This window comes from Phacochoerus africanus, chromosome 15 (assembly GCF_016906955.1).
Source record: "Phacochoerus africanus isolate WHEZ1 chromosome 15, ROS_Pafr_v1, whole genome shotgun sequence".
NCBI classification, from domain to species: Eukaryota; Metazoa; Chordata; class Mammalia; order Artiodactyla; family Suidae; genus Phacochoerus; species Phacochoerus africanus.
Window position 1 is genome coordinate 128,150,604 of NC_062558.1, and position 26,292 is coordinate 128,176,895.

The following is a 26,292-nucleotide window of genomic DNA, read 5'->3' on the forward strand; positions in this document are numbered from 1 at the left end:
AGGCCCAGGCTTGGGAGGCAGTCCCTCTGGGCATCCTGTCATCACTGGTATCTTTGTTCCAAGAAAGAGACAAAAGAAAAGTAGAGAAATGAGGGACCAGCCTCCTGCCTGTCCTGAGAACCCAGGGCACCTGGGATCCTCAGGGTGGAAAAGCCCTTTGATGGTTCGAAAGCAGGTTCCAGAAGCCTCGCTTGGAAGAGAAAAAGGAAGCCATCTCTTTTGGGTTTTCATCTAGGTTTTTGAAAAGCAAAGCTGACTGGCGAGAGCTGCCTGTCTGAAGTGTGTTTTATCTTAACCTTTCCATGTAATCCTGAAAGCCCACCTAATCAATTGAAGATCATAAAATATTAGACTTAATGCTGCAAAGTGCTGCTTTTTAATTCACATAACAAGCTCCTAAATAATTCAAATAGCAAATAGACCCTGCAAGTCAATGGTGGGAGGCTGCCTGGATCAGCGGGAGAGTGTCAACACATGCCGCATTTCCCGGATCGACTCCATTTCAAGAACCCTATTAAGTTAATTGCCGGTTTCTGACAGCAGAGAGCATGCTGGGAGCACAGCAAGCTTTATTAGCCTCTGTGGCATCTGGAGACATCAGCCATTTTGCCCCTACTTGCAGGCACCAGGAGCAGCATGGAAAAAAAAAAAAGTAAATCAAATTATGGGACAATAAATGCTTTTGGCAACACGTGGGCATCAGATTCATTGGCAAATCTGAAAGAGTTCCAGTGTCAATTGTTGACCTGTTAAATTTTTTGCAGCAACACCATCTATTTGTTGCAAAAGTCTCATAGGATTCCATGGAATGGTTACATCATTTGGCACGGCACGGCTGATGCAGGTAAGCCGTGCAGTTGAGGGGCCCCCATCCCCTAAAGAAACTACTGGGTGGCGAGAGTCTGTAGAGTGGGAGTTGGGTGGCCATTTAGAGAGGAGTCAAACAGGCCAGCTATCCCACACAGCCCAGATGTTACACATTCGAGTTTGTAAGCAGACCTGCCTGGATTTGCAGATCCAGTGGAGACACCCACGAGGTGGTGGGCACCTGGAGATGGGCAGGGAAGAGAAGATGTGTAAAGTCAAGGTCCCCGGCCTTCTGTCCATCGAGAGGTTCCCAAGGGTATTGTGTCCTTGGCAGCCCGGAGACGTATTGAGTGTGGAAAGGGGTGGGGGCATCCTCGCAGCTTGGACATCTCCCACCAGGTCCCAGTCTGGAGAATGGGGCTCTGATCTATCCAATGCCCATTTTTAATACCTGAGAAAACACAGGCAGGGAGAGATCCTGCCATTGTCCCAAAGTCACATAGCCACAGAGTCACATAGTCTCTTCTGTTGCCTGGCATCACCCCATTTTGTGCTTTTTCTCTTTCTGGCTTCCAGATTATGGTGCTATGGTGACAACCTAGATTAGATCTAGATTCCAATCCTGATTCAACCATTTATTGTCTGCATGACCTTAACTTAAGCAAAATATCTAACTCTAATGGCCCTCTACCCTGTTGGCAATGTACGGATGAGGTGCCTACCTGAGGGATTCTTACACAGAGGACTGAATTAATCCTGTATGTTAAACATGTGGTTAGGGCCTCAAGCTTGGTAGCCAATCGCTCAGCATAATTTGCTTCCCATCATCTGCGTGAGGGACCCATGTGAGTAAGACATAGATGGGCAAGATTATTTGTGCTTCCAGATGATTCCTTTACAAACCAATAAGCTTCCAATTTATTGGCTTTGCACATCTGAATTTTGACATCAAGTTGACATCAAGTGGCTCAACTGATGCTCTCAAGACTCTCCTTGCCCCAGTCTTTAGATCAAGCCTCAGTGTCTGCAGAAATGAGACTTAAGATCAGGCCCTTGATACAACAGGAATATAATAGGAAAGAACACTGTGAATGACTGAGGGGCTGAGGAGACTGGGGGAAAAATTGACAGCAGGTAGAAGGACAGCAGGTGCGTTGACTGTTCTGATCCTGGTTCTCAGGCTCCCCTGTATTCACGTGGGTTGCTGCACTTGGATGCTGGAAGGGGTCCCAGACATAGAGTCTAGCATCCTCATTTCATGGGTTGTGGACTTGAGGCTCAGAAAGAGGTGGTGACTAGCCTGAGGTCACACAGCTAATTCATGGTGAAGCAGTGACAGAAGCTGGGTCTCTCCCTGCCAGTCCTGTCCTCTTTCCAGTTCGCAGACAGTTAGGATTGACCTTCATGGTGCTAGAGCCAATTCCACCTTAACATGAGAAAAAAATAGAGCAATGCCACTGCCCAAAGCCTTGCCACCTCACGCCTTTACAAAGAGAGGATGTGCCATTACCCCAAGACGGCTCTCTGAAAATAATAATATTGGTTCACAACTAATCTGTAATAATCACAGCTATCACTCTCAGGGGCTAAATTCCAGCTACTTTATTTACATTGTCCACAGAGCCCTTTGCCGTGGGTGTTACTGGTGATTCCCATTTTTCAGAGAAGAAGACTCAAACTCAAGGGTTAAGTGGTTTGTCCAAAGTCACACAGCTGTTAAGAGTCAGAGGTAGGATTGGAACCAGGCTTCATTTTGACTCATGTCCTTTTCCTGTGGCAGTACCCTCCCCCTGCACTGGATTTTGGCTTAGGCTGGAGGTCTCTAGAAGGTAAAACGGAGAAGGATGGATCACTCTACCTGGGGTCTAGCACTAGTTAAGATGGGTGGGCACTCATGGGAAGGTGCTCTTGGATGCTCATCCTGCACCATGATGTTCTGTCTGTCCCCCTCCCCACTTGTGTTTCCTGCCAACAATGGTTTAGTAGCCAGGGACCCAGAGCTTCCCTTTCACACAATCACCAGCCTCCAGTAACTAAATATATATATTAGGAGTAGGTTCAGCTGAACCCAACAGAAAACTCCATTAATAATGGCTAAGTGTGTAAAGGTTTCCCCTCTAGTGGACAAGAATCCTGGGTAGGCTGGTGGGGTGGCTTCATGATCATCTGAGACCCAGGCTGTGTGTTTTTCTTCTTGTTCTGCCATTCCCAACATTTGGCTTCCATCCTCAGCATTTCAACATGCCTGCTGCAGCTCCAGCCATTGTGTCCACATTCCAGTTAGCAGGAAGGAAGTAAGAGGGTAAAACAAAGGGGGTTTTCTCTTGTCATTTTTCCTCGCTTTCAAAGACCTTTCCCTGAAGTCCTTCCCTATGAGTTTCTCTTGTTTCAATGTCTAGATGTTAGTCACGCAGGCATACCTAGCTGTAAGAGAGGCTGGGAAGCAGAGTCTTTCACTAGACACATTGCTACCCCGAGAACATAGAGACTCATGAGTGAGGAATAATGGGAGAAGCAGCAGGTTGACCCCGCCACAGCCTGGTTCTGTGGCACCTCTCCGCCTTGCCAAAGTGCTGTTGACGGAGAATGGTGACTTTTTGAATTAGAGAAAACTCAAGTTAGCTTTGGTCAGAGTTTTGTAACATATTTGGAGATAATTGGAAACGCCATGGGATGCCAGAGGCCTAGGGCTGGAAGCACTGTGCTTTCTGGGGCTGGCAAGGATGATGAAATCAACAGTAATTCACACTGTCAGAGACTTTCATCCCGCACCGTCCCCTTTCAAAGTATGGATATGTTTTATATCTCTCGGTTTCTTCTGTTCATGACACATTTATTCTGTGGGTCTTCTGAGGTTGATTGGGGGATGGCTTTTCTGTTCTGGAGGATTCAGGTGATTATCGGGCTGTAGAAACAAACACAGACACCACTGAGCCAGGTCTACCCATGTCCCCGGCACACTGTACGTGTGGCAAGTCATGCTATCCTCACAACAGGGAGAAGGATTATGATCCCATTTTACAGATGAAAAGTAGAGGCTCAGAGAGGCCAAGCAACTTGCCCAATATCACACAGCTGGTGCTAAGCACTGAATGTTTATGTCTGTCCCTTGTTCCCATATACGCTCTAATGCATAGGTTGTTGCCTCACTCCCAGTTTGAAGGTATTTGGAGGTGGACTTTGGGAGGTCATTAGGTTTGGATGTGGTCATGAAAGTGGAGCCCCCATGATGGATTGGTGCCCTTATAAGGGGAAGAAGGTTGCAGGGCTCTCCCTTTCTCTGCCAGGTGAGGACAGAGTGACAAGGTGGCCATCCACAAGCCAGGAAAAGAGCTCTCCCTGGGCATTGACCATGCTGGACCTTGATCTTGGACTTCCAGGCTCCAGGACTGTGAGAAATAAGTGTCTGTTTACACCATCACCTGTGGTATTTTTGTGGTAGCAGCCTGTGGTCAGTGCAAGAGCTAGAGGTTGTGCTTTCTGCCACACCACGAGGCCACCTGGTATGTTCCCAGCCTTCACACTCACTCCCCATTGCAGACAATGGCCTCTTGTGACAACAGGGTTGTCACTGAGACCTCGAAGCATCTGCAGCCTTCCAAAGTCCTTTCTTATCTCCACCTCTTCCTTCTTTCTCCTCAAGACCCTCCTCTCATCTTGCAAAGACCCCCGTGCAAGGGTGCCACAGGAATCCAGCCCCATCACCTGAACCCCATGTGGCTTGGCCAGTCATGCCTCCTTTTCTGGGCTCCTCCTGGCTCACGCTCTGGTCCAGGCCCCCCCACCCCCTCACATCTCAGCTCATCAAATTCTGACCCACATCACCTGCTAGCCAGGACCAGGGTCTGTAAATAGGAACAAAACATCCGCGGTTTCCATCCCCTGCACCCAGCAAGGGAAGCCCTTTTCCTGGCAGCCCCCAGAGGCAGGAAGAGCTGTGTGCGCAGCTGCAGCCCGGCTGCCTACCAGCGCTGCTCAGGTTTTCATATACATAATCTAAATATATGCTTTGAAAATTGAAAAGTGCTCACATATAGAATGTGGCTGTGGGGAGGAACGCTCTCTTTGAACATGTCTCTTTAAAGACAGAATTTGCCAAGTGTTTTCCTGCCCTTAAGGAGACACTTGAACATGGCAGCAGATGTAAAATGGAAATTGAAGTGTCTCTCCCAGGCCACCGTACACGTATAAAACCGGCACAGTCTATTCTAAGCGCTCATTAATAGCTGGTCTCTGAGGGCCCTGGCAGCAGCCAGAGGATTTTACTCATTAAAAAGGTGGCGAGGTAGAGTTTTGTGCCTTCTCCGTGTCTCACTGCGTGATGCTGGTGTTCAGATGTCGCCAGCAGGCCCCAGATGAGGGCCCTGAGTTTGCTGGCACGGGTGGATATTTTCTGAAGGGTTCGAGAGCATCACCCCCTCATTGATGGGGCAGGAAACCCTTGCTGTTCATCCAGTGGATTTATCCCTCTACAAAGGGGGACCCAGAACAGCATAAGCTCAAGGCAGGTGCAGAGGAAAGGGCTTGAGCTTGATGATAAAGGGTCATCAGTGATTCTCAGCACAGCATCGTGGTCTCCTGAACGCCACTGAAGATGTCACAGCCACCAGGCTTGGTAGTGGCAGGGAGGCCTGGGGTCCTCAGATAGGCGTGGAAGGAAGCAGACCCTTAGAACTGCAGGTGTGCAGACTGACAGCGCCCCTGGCTCTCCCGTCCAGTGATGCCCACTTGCAGGAGAGCCACTGGTTTATTCTAGAAAGAGAGGATCCCAGCTTCTTCCCTATTTTTTTTTTTTAACCTCCGCTCTTTGTTCTGTGTTTTGATTCTCCCACCGTCAAGATCAGTGTTTGTCCTCTTTTCTCCTCTCTTATGACATCGTCTTGGCCCCACTGGCACACCTGCAGGGACTCTGGACAGTTTTCTGAAGCCTCATTGGCCTCGCCACTTTAGTACCTTCTACCTCCATGTGTTTTTTTCCCTGCTTTGGACTTTTAGTGTTATTTTCCTTGACACGCTTCTGCTGCCCTTCTCGTAATCCGTCAGATGTCTCCTCCTCTGAGAGGCCTTTCTTTCTTTCTCTCTCTTTCTTTCCTTTCTTTCTTTCTTTCTTTCTTTCTTTCTTTCTTTCTTTCTTTCTTTCTTTCTTTCTTTCTTTCTTTCTTTCTTTCTTTCTTTCTTTCTTTCCTTCTTCTTTCTTTCTTTCTTTCTTTCTTTCTTCTTTCTTTCTTTCTTTCTTTCTTTCTTTCTTTCTTTCTTTCTTTCTTTCTTTTTCTTTCAATTAAAGTACACTTAATTTACAATGTTGTGCCAATTTCTGTTGTACAGCAAAGTGACACAGTCATATATATATATATATATATATATATATATATATACAGACACACATTCTTTTTTTATATTATTTTCCATCACGGTCTATCTCAGCAGATTGGATATGGTTGTCTGTGCTATACAGCAGGACCCCACTGCTTCTCCATTCTACATGTAATAGTTTGCATCTCTGAACCCCAACTCCCAGGCCCTCCCCCACTCCCCCTAGGCGACCATGAGTCTGCTCTGTGTCTGTGAGTCTGTCTCTGTTTTGTAGATGGTTCATTTGTGGAGAGGCCTTTCCTAATGTGTCCACCTCCCCCTGCCCCTCTGCTTATTGTTCCATTAGCACAGGTTGGAATGACCTCGTTCACTTGGTAGCTCCCTTGCTTATTGGGGTCTCCCCACTCTCCAAGGGGAGGGCCGGGGGGCATGAACTTTCTGTGTTTTCCCATTTCCCAGTGCTCAGCAAGCCTGACCCCGAAATGTACTTGCTTTATTGAATGGGCCAAGAAACCAAGGAATGAATGAAGGGTCCTTTTGTCCCAAAGCTTGGCTCTTAGTCACTTCACTAGGAGCAGCCCTCTGGGGATTTGGGGGTGACCCTTAGTAGCTTCTGGGCTGTGGTCCCTAACTCTCCCAATGTTCCCTGCAAGAGTGCCATGGGGTTGCCCCATGTGGCACATTAACTCGAGGTCACCCCAGGGCACAGGGTGGAGATTAAGAAGGTGGCTGTGGTGTGGAGTTCCTGCAGAAAGTGTGTCCTTGTTTGTTGTAGTGACACGATGTCAAAATTGTGTTGAGAAATTCATTTGTCTATTTTTACCCCTGTTAGCAGGTAGAAAATATGTTACTTTTGAAATATTAACCAAAAGTTGCCTTGTTTAAATTAAACTTCAAAATAATTAAGTCCAACATTAATAAAATGGGCTCAGAGTTGGAGGGGCTAGAGAGACGGAGGAAACATTCAGAAATTATGATTATTTTTACACAGAAGTCACCTTCATCTCTAGAAGGATGTGAGTTGGCCTATAGAAATGCATCCATTACACCTTCAAAAACTGACCAGAAATCCAAGGGGAGGGAAAAGAAGGCAGCAAAATCCATTCAAAGGAGGACTTACTATTCAACATGCCCACCATGAGGGTCTGGATGATTTGGGCTACTGTGTATTTGGCTCTGAATTTCCGAGAAGCCCAAGCAAAGAAGGAAAGAAGAGCAGCTGATGTTTGCAGGAGGTACAAAGCCTTGAACTTTGGAGGGAAGACAACCAAGAGGGAAGAGTGGGGATAGCTTTGACTCTTTTTAAAAAAGAATTTCAGATAATTTCTTAAAAGGTCAAAGAATTGTCCCTCATGGTCTCAAGGTACCCATCATGCTGCTGAAATGTCCCTCCCCTGTTACTTAAAACTGCCTGGGGGAGGTCCCCCTCTTGTGGCTCAGCAGTAACATACCTGACTAGTATCCATGAGGATGTGGGTTTGATCCCTGGCCTCGCTCAGTGGGTTAAGTATCCAGCCTTGCCGTGAGCTGTGGTGTAGTTCGCAGACATGGCTCAGTCCTGGTGTTGCTGTGGCTGTGATGTAGGCTGGCAGCTGCGGCTCTGATTTGACCCCTAGCCTTCCATGTGCTGCAAGTTCAGCCCTAAAAAACAAAACAAAACAAAACACACACACACACACTGCCTGGGAAGGGATGTGTCCTGGTGCTCTGATGGCACAGAGGCACCGTGGCTCAGAATCCCCCCTGGCATCTGTCTGCAGAACCACCCTTAGGGCATCCCTTCCTGGGATGAGCATATGATTATGCTGCTGCTTAATCATGATGGGGGTTCCAGGGACAGACTGCAATTGAGGTGAGGGAGGGCAGAGGACTGGGACCCCATGACTGCATTGGGTGGGAGGTGAGGGTTTGGGGCAATGCTGAGGACAGGTGCACTGATTTCCCAAGCACAGCACAGTGGGCCTGGATGATGCGGAAGGTCAGTGGGATAAATGTCTATTTGGGGTACTACTGAGCCATACTCGGATGGGTGTGACCCTGGTCTCACCTGTGCATGGGGCACCCAGAAGTGCGACTGGTCCACAGAGGCCCTGGAATCCCCAGACTGTCCTAACGACAGGGTCAAAGTCTTCTCTGGCCCTGGGGAGCATTGTGTGTTCATCTGTGCATTGCCAGAATCTGAGACCACACTCAACAAGTGTCCTGAGTGAGGGGATGAATTCATGACTGATCAAGTATTCGTCATGACTACCGTGGTCCACCAAATCCCATCTTTCTTTAGCTACTGCTCAGGGCCACTTCCTCCAGGAAGCTCTCCCTGAATTCTCCTGCCCACCCTTCTCAGGACTCGGAGAGTGCCAGGGTGTGTGACCAGCGGGGAACTGCTTCCATAGGTGCCAAGACTAGTAGGTGTTTCTTGTGTTTTCAGTCGTTCCTCATTCCAGCCAGACAAACTCATTTCTTCAATGTATATTCCTTCAGTTCTTAGCATCCATGTCACACTGTATGAGACCAGAAGAATTTAAGAGTAAACCAGACAGATGAGGAGCTGAGCATCTAGTTCAGGGATTGGCCAACTGCTGCCTATGGGCTGAATCCAGCCTCTGCCGGTTTTGTAAATAAAGTTTTACTGGTGCCCAGCCACGCCCACTTATTTGCATATTGTGTGTGACCACTTTGGAGGAACAGGGGCAGGCTTGAGTTGTCGTGACAGCGTAGGGCTGGCGAAGCCTGAAATGTTTGCTTTCTGACCCTTTCAGAAAAGTGGGCTGACCTGGGTGGGGAAGACAGCCTAGAAAAAGATCCTTATAGCAGGATATGTGCCCCGAGGGCCAAGAACAGGGTGATGAAATTGAGGCCAGCTGGGCTGGGGATGTGTGCTCTGTAGACAGGGCAGCTAGGGAAAGCCACTCTAGTGCAAATGTTAGGCGAGCAGAGACATGAGGGATGGGAAGGTTGCCATGTGAACAGCTGGGGAAGAGCATTCCTGGCAGAGGGAACAGCATGTGCAAAGGCCCTTAAAAAAAAAAAGCTGTGTGGCTGAGAACACTGTCAACAGGAAGCAGGTAGAATAAGACCAATGTTGGGAGGTAGACAGAGAGGTTAGATCTGTGGGTCCCAGGAGGGTGATATGTCCTCTAGAGGTCACTTGGGGTATTTGTCGGGGGGAGATGCCAGATAAGCAATGAGTAGGCACCAAGGGTGCAAGATTTCAGTCGGTGCCTTTAAGAGTCCTACACAAAGATGGACTGGCCTGGGTCCTGCAGATTTGGGGATGTCCCAGGAGATAATCACGTAGGTAAAAAGCCAACTTCTACTGATCTAAGCCTGGACATAACTCTCTAATTCATATACACAGAAAGTAATGTCAGCACGGTGTTAATGATACCCTGAATTTTTCTAGGAATGGAACTACTGCATAAATTAAGGGGCGATCACTCTGTGTTTTGTTGGGAACATTATCAAGCAGGGTTTGCCATGTTGGGAAAATCATGTCATCCCTGGCAACATCACTCTTGGTATTCGCGTCTCCAAAACAACACCGCTGTTGTCAGTCTGTGCTTCTCGTGGTGGCATTCACTATGACTTTTCACACGAACACAAATTCTCGGGCTGATGAGTGAAGTCTTGTCACAGAACTTAGCTACTGAAGTGCATCTTGCTTTGATACAAATTACTTTTCCCCCCTCCATATTCAAGTTAATATGTTATTATAGTGATTAAAACATCTTGGGTAGATAAATTACATTACCTCTGGATTCTGTTTCAGGCTAGCAAAGGAACCATCGCAAAATATAGGCTGAGAGAAGTACCAGGGCTGGATCACAAAGTTTTCTGTGGATCTTGAGACAGAATTTGGATTTGAAGCTCAGAAAAATGAGGCGCCATGGCAGGATTTGCCGATGAAGTGATGGGTTCTCTCAGGCAAGGGTGACAATTATGCCGCCTCCTTTTCTCTTTGATCTTCCGTCCCTCTCCTTCCAGCACCTGGCACAATGCTGGCTGCCTGGCAGGCACCCTGTAAATTAAAGTGCTACCAGCCAGAACAACCTCAGCCCATGAGCTAAGCAAGTCTGTACGCCTCCCATACAAATGAGATCACTGAGGCCGAGAGGGGTTAAGCTGCTTGCTTGGAGCAGGAAATATCTGGTAAGTGATATCTAATAAATAGGGGTTTAGGGGGAGAGGGGTTGGGGTACCTGCCTCCCTTTCCTGCCCCCGAGAGCAGTGCTCTGTGGCTTCCTTGCCTGCTGATCCACCTGCTCACCCTGCCCAGGTCCAGCCTGGCTCGCAGCCCTTCCTGCCCCACTCCTGTTACCTGCCCGATGCTGCAGGCATCACTGTGTCGCCGGAGCCAGTTCCTACCCCTTCAGACCCCAGGCCAGGAGCTAAGAATATCTCCAAGAGTCTTCCCCGACACCTGCAGCAGATGTGCCCACAAATTACCTGGTCCCAGCGGTAGGGAGCAGGCAAGGAAAGGGCAGCGTTTTCCTAAAAGCATTGCACATTTAATTTGCAAAGTTACATCACACATTCATGCACAGGGCAGCTTTTGGGAGCTGATTTCAACACTAGAGGCGGGTTGGGTATCCCGGGTGTGACCTTTACAGGTTGGCAGGGCAGGTTTGGGGGGCATGTAGACACCTGTGAGTGTCAGATGCTCTCACACATGGGGCAGATGGGGAGAGACAGATATTCCAGGGGCCCCTTCTCTGCAAGTGCTCACTGGGCACCTCCACAGGCATCATCTCACTTCTTCCCGAAAGAAACCCTGCCAAGTGCGCCTGAGCCTGGCCGCATCTCACGAGGTCACGTGTCTTCCCATCCCTTATAGACCATGTGACATGCGCAGACCCTGAACTTGAACCCAGGTGTCCAGACTCCTAAACCCACATTTTCCCACCACCCAGTGCAGTTAAGAAATGTGAACGGGAGTGACAGGTATTATGTATACAGAGGGTAAAAGCACATGCACATCTAGCTGCACCTTTTAAAAATTATTGGATGGGCCTGGGTACTTTATTTATGAGCGTCACAGGAAAAGCTGTGGAACTTGTGTGAGATTTCAGCCCGGAGTGGGTCAAGAATTGTCCACAGCAGTAGTGAAACTGCAAGGTGTCGAAATGAGTAAGACTGAGGTCTATCGAGAGTCCCACTGAGTCCAGCTCACTCAATTGATGAATTAATTGTCTTGAATTATTATCAGTAATTTTAGGGCTTTGAAAAATTAACTCGAGGTAGTTTTATCTCAGAAGACACCATTTAGAAGTTGACGGGGCTTCCTCCTGGATCTCGCAGAGAACTCTACACAGTGTTCTGTGGTGATCTGTTTGGGAGAGGAAGCTGAAAGAGAATGGATGTGTGTACGTGGGAAATGGAATCACTTTGTTGTACAGCAGAAATTAGCACAAACTTGACATCAATCAAATCAACTGTATATTAATAAAAGTTGAAAAAGTAAAAAAAAAAGGTCTATTTGGTTTCTAAAATTAATATTAGATACATTACAAAGTTAATGTTCTTCCTTAGGCTTTTAAACTATGCTTAAAGTTATATTATTCTATTTATTTTCTTAGTGATTTTTTATTGTGATAAAATACATATAACATAAAATTTGTTTTAATAATTTTTTTGCTTTTTTTTTTGTCTTTTTGCCTTTTCTAGGGCTGTGTCCATGGCATATGGAGGTTCCCAGGCTAGGGGTCGAATCAGAGCTGTAGCCACTGGCCTATGCCAGAGCCACAGCAAAGTGGGATCTGAGCCGTGTCTGCGAACTGCACCACAGCTCATGGCAACGCCAGATCCTTAACCCACTGAGCAAGGCCAGGGATCAAACCTGCAACCTCATGGTTCCTAGTCAGATTCGTTAACCACTGTGCCACGACGAGAACTCCTAATTTTTTTTTTTTTTTGCTTTTTATGGCTGTACCTGCAGCATGTGGAATTGTTCCTGGGCTAGGTGTTGAATCAGAGCTACAGCTGAGGCCTATGCCATAGCCATGTGGGATCCGAGCTGCATCTGCAACCTATACCACAGCTTGTGGCGATGCCGGATCTTTAACGCACTGAGCAAGGCCAGGGCAGGGATTGAACCCACATCCTCATGGAGACTACCTCAGGTTTTTAACCTGCTAAGCCACAATGGGAACTCTGTTTTAATCATTTTTAACTGCATAATCCAGTGGCATTAAATCCATCCACATTGCGGTGCATATCTATACTTTTTAAAGACACCTAAGAAACCTCTTCTGAAAATTCTAGCAAAGAACAAATGGATCAAAGGCTTCCAGGCGAAAAATCAGCCTCCCATGCCTCCCGTGGCCACTTCCCAGGGTCCAGGGAGCACTTGTAAGCGTGTCCCCTCCTCAGTGAGATGCGTGTTTCTGCCGGGTCTGCTCAGTCGCTAAGACTTCATCACTTGTTACCACTGAGGGAGCATCTCAAGCCCAAGCTGCCTCTTCCTCGCCCTCTATTTCAAAGCGAGGTTTCCCCAAGCCAGATTTACATTTTCAAAAACCCTTCAGATAATCACAAACCCAGGAAACTTCCACTCCTCTGAGGTTTAATTAGAAGAAACTGTCTTTCTGGTACTTCCGAGAGCCTGGCTCTCAATTTCTCCGTGCAAAGGGAAGGTTCACAGCGGATGAGGGGGAGCAGGCAGAACCTGCGAACAGCTCCCCGCCCCCGCATCCCCCTCGCCCCCTGCCACAGAGAGAAAGCCGAGTTGCAGGTCATTGAAATTACATGGCGAGTGTGCCCAGTATTATTAGGACCCAGAGAATGGGGACGATCGGAACGCAGGATAACACATTAGCGATAGATAATAGAGTCTAAATAAACATAATCAGCTTTCCTCTCTGTCTCCAGACCAAAGCTTATCTATAAATACCCTAATGACACCCCACCAGCCAATTACTCGTTTCTTGGAAGAGCCCCTTATTAATGGCGTTGCAGTGAGGGAAAAACATTAATTATTGGACACAGTGGGATCTTTTACGTTCTGTCTGGTCCGGACAGCACCAATTAATGCAACAATTATTATCAACGACCGTGGCAGCATTCTGAGTGCAGCCACCCTGGGCTGGCTCGATGGGGTGGGAGAACATGTGCCTGAGGGACCATCACCCACACTCTTTAGAGAGCCTGCTTCTTCCTCGCCGCTGTGGAAACCCCTGGAACAAAGCAGAGGGTGGCCAGAGTGTGTTGGTTTTTTTTCCTTTTAAGTCCCAGGGTAGTGCTCCTGGAGCGCTAAGTAGGGGAGGGGGGAGGAGTCAGGCACTGGTCTGTTGTGTCAAGTTGCTGAATGAAGCCTGGCAGAAGCCTGGAGAAGACAGGCCACATTCAGGGCATGGAGCACCTGGCTTGGCCCCTGCCCAGTCCTCCAGTCCCTCTCCTCTCACTCCTCACACTCCCCATGGCTTCTCTCTCAGGTTCAACCTTATTCAATTCAGCCCTCCTCCGTCCTGCCCCAGGACATTTGCTCAAGCCTGAAAGATCTCTTTCTGCCCTTTGCAAGGCTGGCTCCTTTCTCCTACGAAGGTTCCCTCCATGGTGAGGTCCTCCTTGAGCCTGAGCCCATAATATACCTCTCCTTTAAAATTAGTCACTTCTTGTTTCTATTTTTTGCACAGCATCTATCACAAATTCTAATAGATTTAACGAACGGTAAATCTCATCTTATTTGTGTCTGTTTCTGCCACAAAAACGCATGCTATATGAAAGGAGAGACTTTGTCAGTTTTCTCTAGCATCTGGCTTAGTGTCTTGCATTTAGTACGATCTCAATAAATATTTGGTAAGTGAATAAATAACTCCATGCCTTGTATAGAAACAATTTATACTTAAGGGGCTCCATGCGAGGTATCACAAAAAGTAAACTAGCTATTCTCTTGCAGAAATTCCACAGAGGAGTTCCTTGGTGGCCTGGAAGTTAAAGACTGGGTGTTGTTATTACTGTGGCGTGGGTTGGAACCCTGGTCTGGGAACTTTCGCATGCCATGGTATGGCAAAAACAAACAAACAAACAAACAAAAAAACCTCCATAGGAAAAATTCAAACAGTTTTTTTTTTTTTCTTTTTGGCTTTTTTAGGGCTTATGGAGGTTCCCAGGCTAGGGGTCGAATCGGAGCTGTAGCTGCCAGCCTATGCCACAGCCACAGGCATGTGGGATCTGAGCCACATCTGCAACCTACACCACAGCTCAGGGCAATGCTGGATCCTTAACCCACTGAGCAGGGCCAGGGATCGAACCTGCAACCTCATGGTTCCTAGCTGGATGCGTTAACCACTGAGCCACGATGGGAACTCCCAAACAGTTCTGTTAGTAGCAATAATGTCTCCTGCAATTTCTATGTCAGTTCTACTTCTGTATTTAAAAGTGGTGAGTGTGCTTGAAGGGTCTTTGACGGGCTGTCCTGTAAAATATTGGCCTCTCTTGTACACATCATGGGTACTTTATTGGAGATGGCCAAAAGTGAATCTGTTCTGCCCAAGGTATAAAACAGTTGCAGGAATGCTTTTATTTTTCTCTTCTCAGTGACAAGAAGAGGATCCCTTCTGGGAGGCGTTAATTACAGAGCACTTTGGAAAATTGGTCCACTGAAGGCTGGGAGGACTCCCCAGAGCCTTGGTCAGGGCTCTGAGAAGAGGGTGTGCCCTTGTGGTTCTCCTGGAGAAAGAGCGCCAGGCTATTTCCACTAGAAGTTACCCTTTGGAGTGTTAAAGCAGCTCGTACATGTTATTCAAGATCAGAGCCAAGTTCAAGAAGCTTTTTCAACCTTGGTGAACCTTAGCAATTGCGGGGGTCCAGCCTTATGTGATCTTCTTCTAAAGTTTTATCACCAACATGGAACCATGGAGGCTGAAAGGCCGCTCTGGGGAGTCCTTAGTCCAGGGCTGCTGTACAGATGTGGCCATGGCAGGCAATATCATTCCAGCTTTCCTAAATAACCATCTCCAGGGAAATACTTAGAAATGACAGGGATGCCGAGGGCATCTGTCAGGGCTGTTTTTGCTTTCATCTCCTGGAGAGTGGCAATGACCTCAACTCACAATGATCTCACCCCTCCGCACGCCTCCACCACACTTGGTTTTGACCCCGCATTTGGGCTAAAGTGTGGACCTCCCAGCACCTAGGATGTTTGGGGGCAGACAGGTTATAAGTTGCTGGAGGGTAGGGTCTGTGGTGTCCCTACCCAGCTCAGTGCCAACTTGGTGGTGCCAGCTTAGTGATGTTCAGCAGAAGTCTGTTCCAATGCCATGTTGCAATGACATTGTAAGTCTCTGACTCCTAGAGAGCAGGAATCACAGACTCTGTCTATCCAAGTGCCCCCCATGGACTTTCATCTTCACAAAGAGTGGATGTGTGGACCTTCCAACAAAGCCGTCCGAGAGGCATGTCAAAAGTGGCTGTCCTTAGAGTTCCCGTGTGGCTCAGCCGTAAACAAACTTGACTAGTATCCATGAGGATGCAGGTTTGAAACCTGGCATTTCAACCAGTGGGTGAAGGATCTGGTGTTGCTGTGAGCTGTGGTGTAGGTTGCAGATGAGGTCGGATCCTGCATTGCCATGGCCGTGGTGTGGGCCGACAGCTGCAGCTCCAATTGGACCCCTAGCCTGGGAACTTTCATATGCTACAGGTGCAGCCTTAAAAAGAAAAAAAAAAAAAAAAAGAAAAAAAAAGCGGCCATCCTGCTACAGAAGGACCTTCCTTTTCCTTCTACCAAGCAGGAGCATTTTGGGTTACGGGGAATTTTTGTATGCTCAGGTGAAAATAAGAATGAGGCATAAGAGTCGGGTCATTCCAAACAAGGAGGCCGACTGATCTCGGTTCAAATCCTGGTCTTGCCACCTACTGGCAGGAGGCATGGGACTTGTTGCTGAATCATCTGGCATCTTGGTTTCCTTGTGTGTAAGATGGGAATGGTCACAACCCCATCATGCCAGTGGGGTGTTCCATGGGGTGACGTGGTCAATAGGATGTTTAGCTTGAGGTTCGGGGTGAAATAAACCTCCAATAAATATTAGCTGCTGTGGTTTGTACTGCAGTCAATGAAGAGCTTCCACACACAGAGTGAGGGCAGCTGACAGATTTATAGCGGAGGCCCACTGGGGGCCAAGAGTTCTCCTCAGCCCTGAGGACAATGACAAAGGTTGATTCTGTCCCAGGAAATCTGTTGCACGTTAACCAGGCGTGGTTTCCTGCTGAGTGGAACTTGTTCTGGGGACCGTGACCTGTGTTCTGCAGGAGGACAGCTCCCATGGATGCAGAGTGTTTGATGGAAGAAGGTGGGTGGCCATGGAGCATGGGGCTGCTTCTCAAAGCACCAGTGGGGTTATCTGGGGTGTATGTCCCACCTCACTGGAGTCCCCAGACGACGCTGGACAATCATTAACCATCTTTAAATCAACCGGTGCCTGCAGCCACTGAGAAATGCCAGCGTCAAAAGACCTGGTTCATAAATCATGGGCTGCGATTCAGAATGTCTACTTTTAGGACTTGAAATCAGGTCTCGTGTTTGAAACTACAGTTTGTTTTCTCTGTTTGGGGTGTCTTGATATGTTTGACATTTCTCTTTTTTTAATGTTTTTTTTTTCTTAGCCTTTTAAAATTTTTTAAAAAATGAAAAAATTTTAAATTAGAGTTGATTTACAGTGTAGTGCCAGTGTCTGCTGTACAGCAAAAGGACCCCGTCGTGTGTGTGTGTGTGTGTATATGTGTATATATATATATATATATATATATATATATATATATATATATTCTCTTTCTCATATTCTCTTCCATCATGTTCTCTCCCAAGAGACTGGATATAGTTCCCTGTGCTGTGCAGTAGGACCTCACTGCTTATCTCCTAGAGGAGAACATAGGCAGAACACTCTTTTGAGATGTTTGACATTTCTTAACCAACTGAGAGTGAAAAAGATCTGGTTCCTATCAGCTGCTCGGGGCGGGGGCGGGGGGCGACTGTCTATTTCTTGGGGTCCTTCAGATCCCCCCGGGTGAATGTTGCATGTTCCCTTGAGTAGCCGTCTTGTTTGACCACCCCAAATATACTTTCTAAAGATGGAGAAAACCATCAGGCACTTCCTGTGATGTGGAAACGGAGAGGCAGAAAGGTATTTCATTTGTGTGGATTTGATGGGTAGGGCCTCTGGTTGGTCCGACTTGGTTTCCGTTGATTCTAATTCATCCTTCCTCCTTTTCTTCACATCCCTCCTTCTCCTTCTACGTCCGACTCTTTCGCCAACACCCAGCGATTCTCGATTTCCCGGAACGTTGAAGAATACAGTAGTCATTTCGAAAGTGTAAAATGTCCTACCCCAAATTGCAGTGCTTCTCTTCCAATGATTTCCATTATTATTCAGGACAAATGACTTCTCCTTTGAATGGAGAGTGCAGTTAATTTCGAAAACCATTGCCTAAATTCCATGTCGGTGTCCAACCCTCTGTGGTGTCGTCATCAACTGCAGTGGAAGGACAGATGGAAAATAATGTCCTTCAGGGTTTTGAGGCTTTACTGACCCCCAATGAGGGAGTAAAACTCCTTCACAACTTGTTCACCGTTCCTCACGTTTTCTCCCCATCTAACCGTATTCCCATCATCCTTGCTACCTCGTGACATTTTGTGGCAAGGTCAGTACCTTCCTCCGTGCAGTACCCATCGGTGAACTTGTATAATTGGGGTCCCTCGCATAATAATGTGTACTTGACATAATTGCTCTAACCATGTACCTTATTTAATTGGAAACCAGGAAACTTTGAGCTGTCTAATGACATCATTTGACTTTTATTAATTTCTACCTATTTGCTTAGTTGCCCATTTCATTTCTATATGCATTCTAAACTTTGATAAGGAAAGGAAATGCTAGTTAGGTAGGTACCAACAGAGTTTATTCAAGCAATAAATGAAATATTGAACGAAAAGAAATGAAGTCAGTAATAAATGAGGCCTGCACAGATATAAATCCATGGTCCTGAAGACTATCTCTCTTGAGTACCAACAACTCCTTCCTTTATGCTGAAGATGGAAAAGTCTCCGGGGTTCCAAATTGCCTGCGGGTAAGGTGCAGGTGCAACCAGCAGGCAGAAGGCACGGGGAGGCCATGTACAGTGAGTGGCTGAGAAAATCAGTCCTTAGATGGGCAAGTTGTGTGATCTGCAGTAAGTTATCTGGGCTTGTGGGACCTCTGTTCTTTCATCTATAAAAAGGGAGCCCAAATTAGCCCCCATCTCACAGGCCAGCACTGGGCTTTAAGGAGATAATTCATGTGGTACACAGCACAGTGCCTGGCTCATCGACAATAGGTACTTGATAAAGGATAAAGGCTTTTCTAATAATTAGGAACCAGTAAGTAAAGGGAGGCGTGGGCTTCCTTGGGATGGGCTAGGGTGTCCCCTGCCACTGGAAGTATTTAAGAGCAGGTAACTGGCTTCTCAGAATTCCTTGTGCAGAAGAATTACCTGGAGAGCGTGTTAACGTTTGAATTCTGATTTACATAGGTTCTGGGTGGGGCCTGAAGTTCTGCATTTCTCCTGAGCTCCAGGTGAGACTGATGCTGCCATGACCACAGCTGGCTAGCAGGAAGCCAGCTGGTTCCTTGGGCGCTTGAGAAGGTCCACGACCATCCGGATGGAGCAGTGTGTGCTCCATGTTGTCCTAAATGGAGGCCACTGGCCACAAGTGCCAGTTGAGCCTTTGAAATGTGGCTGGGTCCAAATTCAGGTGTACTATGGGTGTACAATATGCAAAAACTTAGTATATTAAAAAGGACATAAAATACATCAATCATTTTTATATTGATTGCATGCTGAGGTGATAATATTTTCTATACACTAGGTTAAATAAGATATTAAAATTAATTTCACCTGTTCCTTTTTACTTATTTAATTTTTCACTATGGCTATTAGGAAATTTGAAACGACATGTGGCCCATGCTCCATTTCCATCCAGCAGTTCTGAGATGGACCGCCTCCAAGGTCCCTTTGGAACAGGTGCACCCAGGAGTCTATGGGTCTTCCCCTGGACTCTGAGCTGATGTCCACACGTGCCTAGGTGTGCGTGAGGATCGTGTGGCCTGTTCACTCCCACTGCCGATGGCACTGGGCAGGGGAGAGGCCAAGCTCAGGCTTCTCCAACCTCCATGGCCTGGGCCAAGGCTGCAGCGTGAGAAAGGAGCCTGTGTGTCTCTCTGCTTTTCTCTCCCTCTCAGTCTCCCTCAGAACAGGCGACAAAATGCTGTGTCCCTACAAGGATAACCAGTTTCTACCTTGAAAATGCAAGCTCTTGGAACCACCTCTGTAGAGGAAAGAAACTTTGGGTCTGTTACCCAGAGCTCCGTGTTTACACGTGACCTCCTGAGAAAATGATGGCTGTCTGGGGAGGCGTTTCCTTTGGGAGCTGGGGGTTTGGGAACTGGGGGAATGGGGGGAGGTGGGGGGAGAGGCCCTGGCCATGCCCAGGGACACAGCACCGTCTCCCGGAGGGTCGCCTGGTGGATGTGGCTCAAAGTCCCCTGAGGGTCTGGGGAACTGAGACCTGTCCCCCTACAAAGGACGTGGCAGTCAGAGGTGGGGATGGACATGTCAGGGGCAGCTGCTAGCCACTACCCCGAGCTCCATACACACAGACTTTAACATCCTCGACTCTCTGTTACCTGTGTCCAGCCCCCCTCCACTTTTTTTTTTCAGTGTAGAGTGTTTATATGCATAAAAGTGAAACGGGGACCTAAAAACCACCTGCTATTGTCCATGCTACCATGTCCATCTTTCCTCATCTGTCTGTAGTGACAGCTGGATATGAGGTTCTGAGTTTTGCACAAGGAACAGGCTGAAACCTTCTCCTCTGACTTTGCCCAGCCATCAAATTGGACAAGACCCAGCTTGGGCAGCCATTCGGGGCTTGGACCCAGTCCCTACTCCTTTCTAGCTGGGGACCTCAGACAAGCGGGGCAGGGGCTCTGTGCCTTGGTTTCCTCTCCGTAAGGATGGCGATAATACCCCCACCCCCATCTCTGCAGAGCTCTTGTGAGAATTCCGGAGTTAACAGAGTAAGGGGCTGAGGGCTGAACACGTGATGGGTGATGGCTGTTATTCTTGGCTGATAAGTGCTCCCTGAATGGCAGCCTCTTTTTTCAGCTGGCAAATTACTTAGAAAAGCCCCCAAATTGCACACCTGATTGAGTAAGTCAGGTCCTGTGTGGCAATGATGTAACGTATCTATTTTGGGTGGACTTGGCAATTCAGGGAGTGACCCATTTTCCTGCACTTCATCGAGGTCGTTGCAGTGGATTTCATCAACCACCAGGTTTGGAAAGGAGCCACAAGGTTTGAAAGAGAGTCCCTGCCACTCTGGACTGCTTTCACTCCTTGCAGCTCAAGTCAGGGCTGGGAGGGGCGGAGGGACGCTCTCGTGATGACATCCACGTTCAAAATGATGGCAAGAGAGACGGGCAGGGCAGAGGAGCAGAGCACACGGACGCTGCGTGCCCCTCCTGGGGCATTTGCTGCATCACCAGAGGAGGTGGGAGAATTTTTGTTTGTTTGCTGAGTTTGCGGGCCTGGAAAAGGGAGGCTTGAGTATGTGTAGGTCCTTTTGAAGACTGAACGACAGCGTCCTGGGGGAGCACGTGCTGTGAAACTCTGGCCGTAGGGTGGCCCACAGCTCCCAACAGAGAGTGAGATGCTTCCTGAGCATCTTGTTGGACACCCTTGTCTGCCAGAATCTCTTAAAAAGTCTGAACTTGCACACTGGGAAGACATCCTCATGGATTTCTGTACCACCAATCCAGTCTATCGGAAGGAAACTCCAGAAAGAACAGAGAATCTGGGGGCTTAAACTCTCTTTGGGATGTGGCTGAGTAGGAATAAAAATGTTAGATGCACAAATAACTGCTTAACTAATTGACCCAGTGAAACTGGTAGCTGATAAATCAATCCTTGAATCAGATCTAATGAGAAGGATACTAAGAGCAGAGGTTTGGGGCAGGTGGTCCTGGATTAAAATCCTGCTTCACTACTATTGGCTGTGTGGTCTGATCAAGTCACTCAACCTCTCTGAGCCCCAGCATGCATATTGTGCAATGGAGGACAATGCCAACTTCAAAGGGGTGTCAGAGCAACTAGACAGGAGGTAATCTGAGGCCTCCTGAACCACCTGGAACAGATCCAGGCTCTGCTGGTCCCATGTGGCCCTTGGTTCACTGGCTGCTTCTCACCTTTCATGTGCAGCATAAAAGTCACCTCCTCAGAGAGGCCTTCCCTGATTACCCACAGAAAGCAGCTGGCCAACTCCTCCTACTCTCTATTACTTTCCATCACTTCCTCTGGTTTGTTTCCTTCTCAGCTTGAGACACAGTTGCAATTTTCTTATTTGTGTTTGCTTATTATTCTTTTTTGTCTGTTGATCACTGGCTGTCTCCATCTGGAGACTGAGGTCATTGGAGGCAGGGGTTTGATCTGTGTGCGTTGGCGTTTGGAGTGCCTCGATCTGTGCCTGGCTCACAACGTCTGGCTGGAGTATTTAACCAAAGATCCCTGTAACCTGCGCAAGCTTCTGAGCCTCGTTAGTCCTCAGTTTTTCTGTATCTGCGATACTGGGAACCACTTTACAGTGTGATAAGGATGCATTGAGAGGAGTTCCCTTGTGGTGCAGTGGGTTAAGGATCTGGTGTTGTCACTGCAGTGGCTCTAGTTGCTGCTGTGGTGCAGGTTGGATTCCTGGCCTGGGAACTTCTACATGCCGTGGGCAAGGCCAAAAGAGGATGCGATGAGACACAGTGTGAGTTTCACTGAGTACAGAAAATAACATAGAGCAGAAATCCATAGTGTTGGATAATATCATGAGATGGTATGTGGAATAATCAGTGTCCCCAAACAGCAAAGGTTTTGTTCTTTTTCCCTCTGCTCTTTTCTTCTGGGAGTTCGTATTTCTTGCAGTTACAAGTTACACAGAATGCACATTTTGGGATAACAGCTGTAATCCTGAGAAATGAGAAAAGAGAAAACAAGAGTTTTCAATTTCTCCATTTATGAAACTCGTGATTTCATAAAATGTCAGTGTGTGAGTTCACCCATTAACATGTAACCTGGCCAAATGGAGTCAGTCTAGTCGGGAAACTAGTATCTTTGGACTTAGCACTGTAGCCCCCAGAAGAAAAGCACAGCTCTTACAGAGGAAAAGTGACTATTTCTGTGCATTGAGGTCATAGGTTATATTTTCATTTCTTCTTGTGCCTTCCTTTTATAAATATTTAGCAATGCACATGCATGTCTCTGACACTCACAAAAATAGTATTCTAAGGATGTATAAGAGAAAATAGTATGTAAAATCATATGCTAATAGATTTGAACAACCCAATGAATAAAACTCTTGTCAAGAAATAGAAATTGACCAAAGAAAAATTATATTTCCATACATAGAGAAAAAAACCCCAACATTTTATTGGGATTGTGGCTGATTTCTTTTCCTTCTTAACATCCATCTTTAGTTTTCAAGCTTTCTTCAGGAAGTACAGTTAATTTTATAATAATAATAATAAAAAAAAAAGCCACGGAACCTAAAAATAAGAACACAGCACGAGTTTCCTGCGCTGTTGAAACATGAGCTTTGTGTGACCCCACAGACAGCTTGCAATGCTCTGGACACAAATACAGAATCCCTATCTTTCCCCACACAAGCTGGGTCCCAGAGCCTACATACCCAATCAGTAGCTCTCGCCTGTGTTCCCTCATATAAACTTCCCATTGAAACGGGCATTATTCTCTGGATTTTTACAGGTGAGGAAATTCAACCCAGACAGAATGGTCACTTACTTAAAGAGGCCCAGGTAATATAAGGGGGAAGAGGGACTCGAACCCAGGTCAGCCCACTTTCAAAGCCCACGCCTTTGTTACTATGTGAGTCTTTTTTATTATCATATCACAGCCAAGAACATTTCTTCGAGAAATCATCTCCCTTAAAGAGTTGGTGTTTCCTCATCCCTAACAACCCTGGAACCGAGTGGATCTCTCCTTTTACCTTGAGTGGCGGGAAGCCCAAGATTAATTTCAACATCCAATCATAATGCACGCTCTCAGGTTGCTACTCCTACTTATTTCTGTGTTTTGAAAAGAAGCAGGACTTAAGTAAGTCAGTGCATTTTGGAGATATGATTTGCTTACTAAAACCCCGCGGCTGAGTTTTCCGGGATGGACAAGCTACACGGACTCTTCCTAATTTTTGGCCACGACATTTGTTGAGACAACTCTGTGACCTGACCGTGTCTCTCTCCTTTGCTCTGGTCTGCAATTTCCCCAGCTATTAAAAGAGGAGTTTAGGCTGGGGAGGGTCCTTCTGGGCCCTTGTAGACTGAAAATGCTCTCCATGATCTAATGAGCAGGGAAGCCCTCTTTTCCCATCCTGCTGTGTCTCATTTCGAATTTTCTTTTTTAAAGCCACGTTGTCTTTGGTCCAAAACAAAACTGATGGGGAATCCAAGTACATGAAACAGATCACAGCAGAGCTCTTGCGGCTGGAATGAGGGCTGGGGTTGTGGGCCGAGAATTCTCACCTCTCCAACCATTCCCTGCCACCTACTCCTCTGCTCTCTCAAGCCCCCAGGACACCTGGGAGGCATTCCTAGTGCTCCAGGGAGCACCCTCTGAAACCACAGTATCACAGGATTGCTTTGCAAAAGCAGAATGGAATGCTCTTTGTAAAATATACCTGCTGGGAACCCAACCTGGATTGTAAGCTTCTCAAGGGCCAGCAGTGCCTGGTGCCCATTGTAAACACAGTGGGCATTATTAAAAGGAAAGGGTGGGTCCACAGTCCAGTCTCATTTCAGAGATCTCTGTGGCCTGGCGGGTCCTGGAACCTATCTCCCTGCAGCCCCTTTGTCATCTTTTAAGGCCACAGAGGCCCTGATGCTCGGGGACCACAGCGCGTGTGCTCTTGTGGCCTGTGAATCAGAATGATTTGTGACGTCTCAGGTGGAACTGCCCAGTGATATAGTTAACATCTCAAAACTTTGCAGCTACAAACCGAATTTCTTTTGAACACATGGGGACTTTTAAACAGTAGCTTGAGTCTGAAATCTGCACTTTATGGGGATCAGGGTGGAGGGACATGGGGTAAGGGGGGGCAGGAAGGGAGAATTTCCCAGAACTGTATGAAAAAAGGATGGAAAACATTGCTGAGTTTTTGCTTAAAAAAAAAAAACAAAACCCAGAAAACTGTTTTTTTCCTTCAGTTGAAATATTGCTTTAAAGTACTGGCAGGCTTACAGAGTGAAATGAAAAACAAATCCCACAAAAATCCTGGAGTACCATAAAAATAATGAATAAAGTAGTGCAAAATGCTTTGATTTCAGTAATATTTTTCAATAAAGCTGGTGCATTCCAAACAGACTGTATTTACCTTGAAGGAGGCCCTCCGCACCAGGGCTTAAGAGTTTCCAGCAAATCTGGTGGTCATGGCTGTGGTGATAATAAAAAGCCCTCACGAAGTGAAACAGACATGGACTTTGAAAGTGGGCTGACCTGGGTTCAGGTCCCTCCCTCCCTTTTTAGTACCTGGGTCTCTTTAAGTAAATGACGACCCTGTCTGGGTTACGTCTTCTCACCTGTAAAAACCCAGAGAATAATGCCTGTTTCAATGGGGAGTTGCCACGTGGGAATACAGGTGAAAACTGCTGGTAGGGGCTGTGGGAAGAGAGCTGTCTGGAAGAGAGCTTGTTTGGGGAGGGAGAGTGATTCTGTATCTGTGTCCAGAACATTGCAGGATGTCTATGGTATCACACAAAGCTCATACTCCAACAGAGCAGGAAACTACCACTGTTCATTGTTTTTAGTTTCCATGGCTTTTTTTAAATCTATCTATCTATCTATCTATCTATCTATCTATCTATCTATCTATCTATCTATCTATCTATCTATCTATCTATCATCTCTCTCCTGGAGAAAGCTTGAAAACTAAAAGCTTTCTTGGGAAAAGAAATCACTCCCACTCCCAATCAAAGATGGGTGTGTTTCTCTACATATATAAATATAATTTTTCTTCAGGCAATTTCTACTTCTTGACAAGAGTTTTATTCATTGGGTTGTTCAAATCTATTAGCATATGCTTTTACATACTATTTTCTCTTATAATTTCTGAGAATACTATTTTTGTGAGTATAGAAGTGATGCATGTGCATTGCTAAATATTTAGGGAAAGTGAAGGCACAAGAAGAAGAAAAATGAAAATATTGCCTATGATCTCAATTCACGGAAATAGTCACTATAGACACTTAGTTGTATAGCCTTCTTGTCTTTTTTCCAATTACATATACAGCATTTTATTTATAATATTTAAGCATTTTCTCCCAGTTTTATTGACCTCTAATCATATACATTTAAGATGTACAACATGATTTTATATGTATATATTGCTTTTATAAATATATATATGTGTATATATATATATATTTATATATTGCTTTTTAGGGTTGCACCCATGGCATATGGAGATTCCCAGGCTAGGGGTTGAATCAGAGCTACAACTGTTGGCCTACAGCGCAGGCACAGCAACCGGGGATCCGAGCTGGTGTAGGTGGTGTGTGACCTACACCACAGCTCACAGCAAAGCTGAATTCCTGACTCATTGAGTGAGGCCAGGGATCAAACCCTCATCCTCATGGATACTAGTTGGATTTGTTTCCACTCTGCCATGATGGGACCTCCCTATTTGACATGTTTTATATAGCGAAATGATTACCACAATAATATCTATCATCTCACATAGTTAGACATTTTTTTTCCTGTGATGAGATATATAAATTTAAATTTTAAAACTTAAATTGGGACCTTCTTGAATGATCACTATGGTAGACTTTTTCTTTTGATGAATATTGCATTGAGAACCCTTCCTACATCAACTTCTTTGTCATAATGTATATTTTTTTATTTTTAATTTTTTAAAAATTTTACTTATTTATTTATTTTTATCTTTTTAGGGCCACACCTGTGGCATATGGAGGTTCCCAGGCTAGGGGGAAAATCAGAGCTATAACTGCTGGCCTACACCATAGCCATAACCACTCAGGATCTAAGCCGCATCTGTGACCCACACCACAGCTCACGGCAATGCTGGATCTTTAACCCGTTGAGCAAGGCCAGGGATCGAACCTGTGTCTTCGTGGATGCTAGACAGAT

The 26,292-nt window shown here is 46.5% G+C and overlaps 1 long non-coding RNA gene across 1 annotated transcript in view; it reads left to right on the plus strand.

The window, feature by feature from the left end:
• LOC125116659 (uncharacterized) overlaps window positions 1-26,292 on the plus strand; it is a 60,251-nt gene that overhangs the window by 9,890 nt on the left and 24,069 nt on the right. The window contains exon 3 of the long non-coding RNA XR_007132398.1: window positions 10,105-10,269. This is a non-coding gene — a long non-coding RNA (uncharacterized LOC125116659). The remainder of the gene's footprint in view (window positions 1-10,104; window positions 10,270-26,292) is intronic.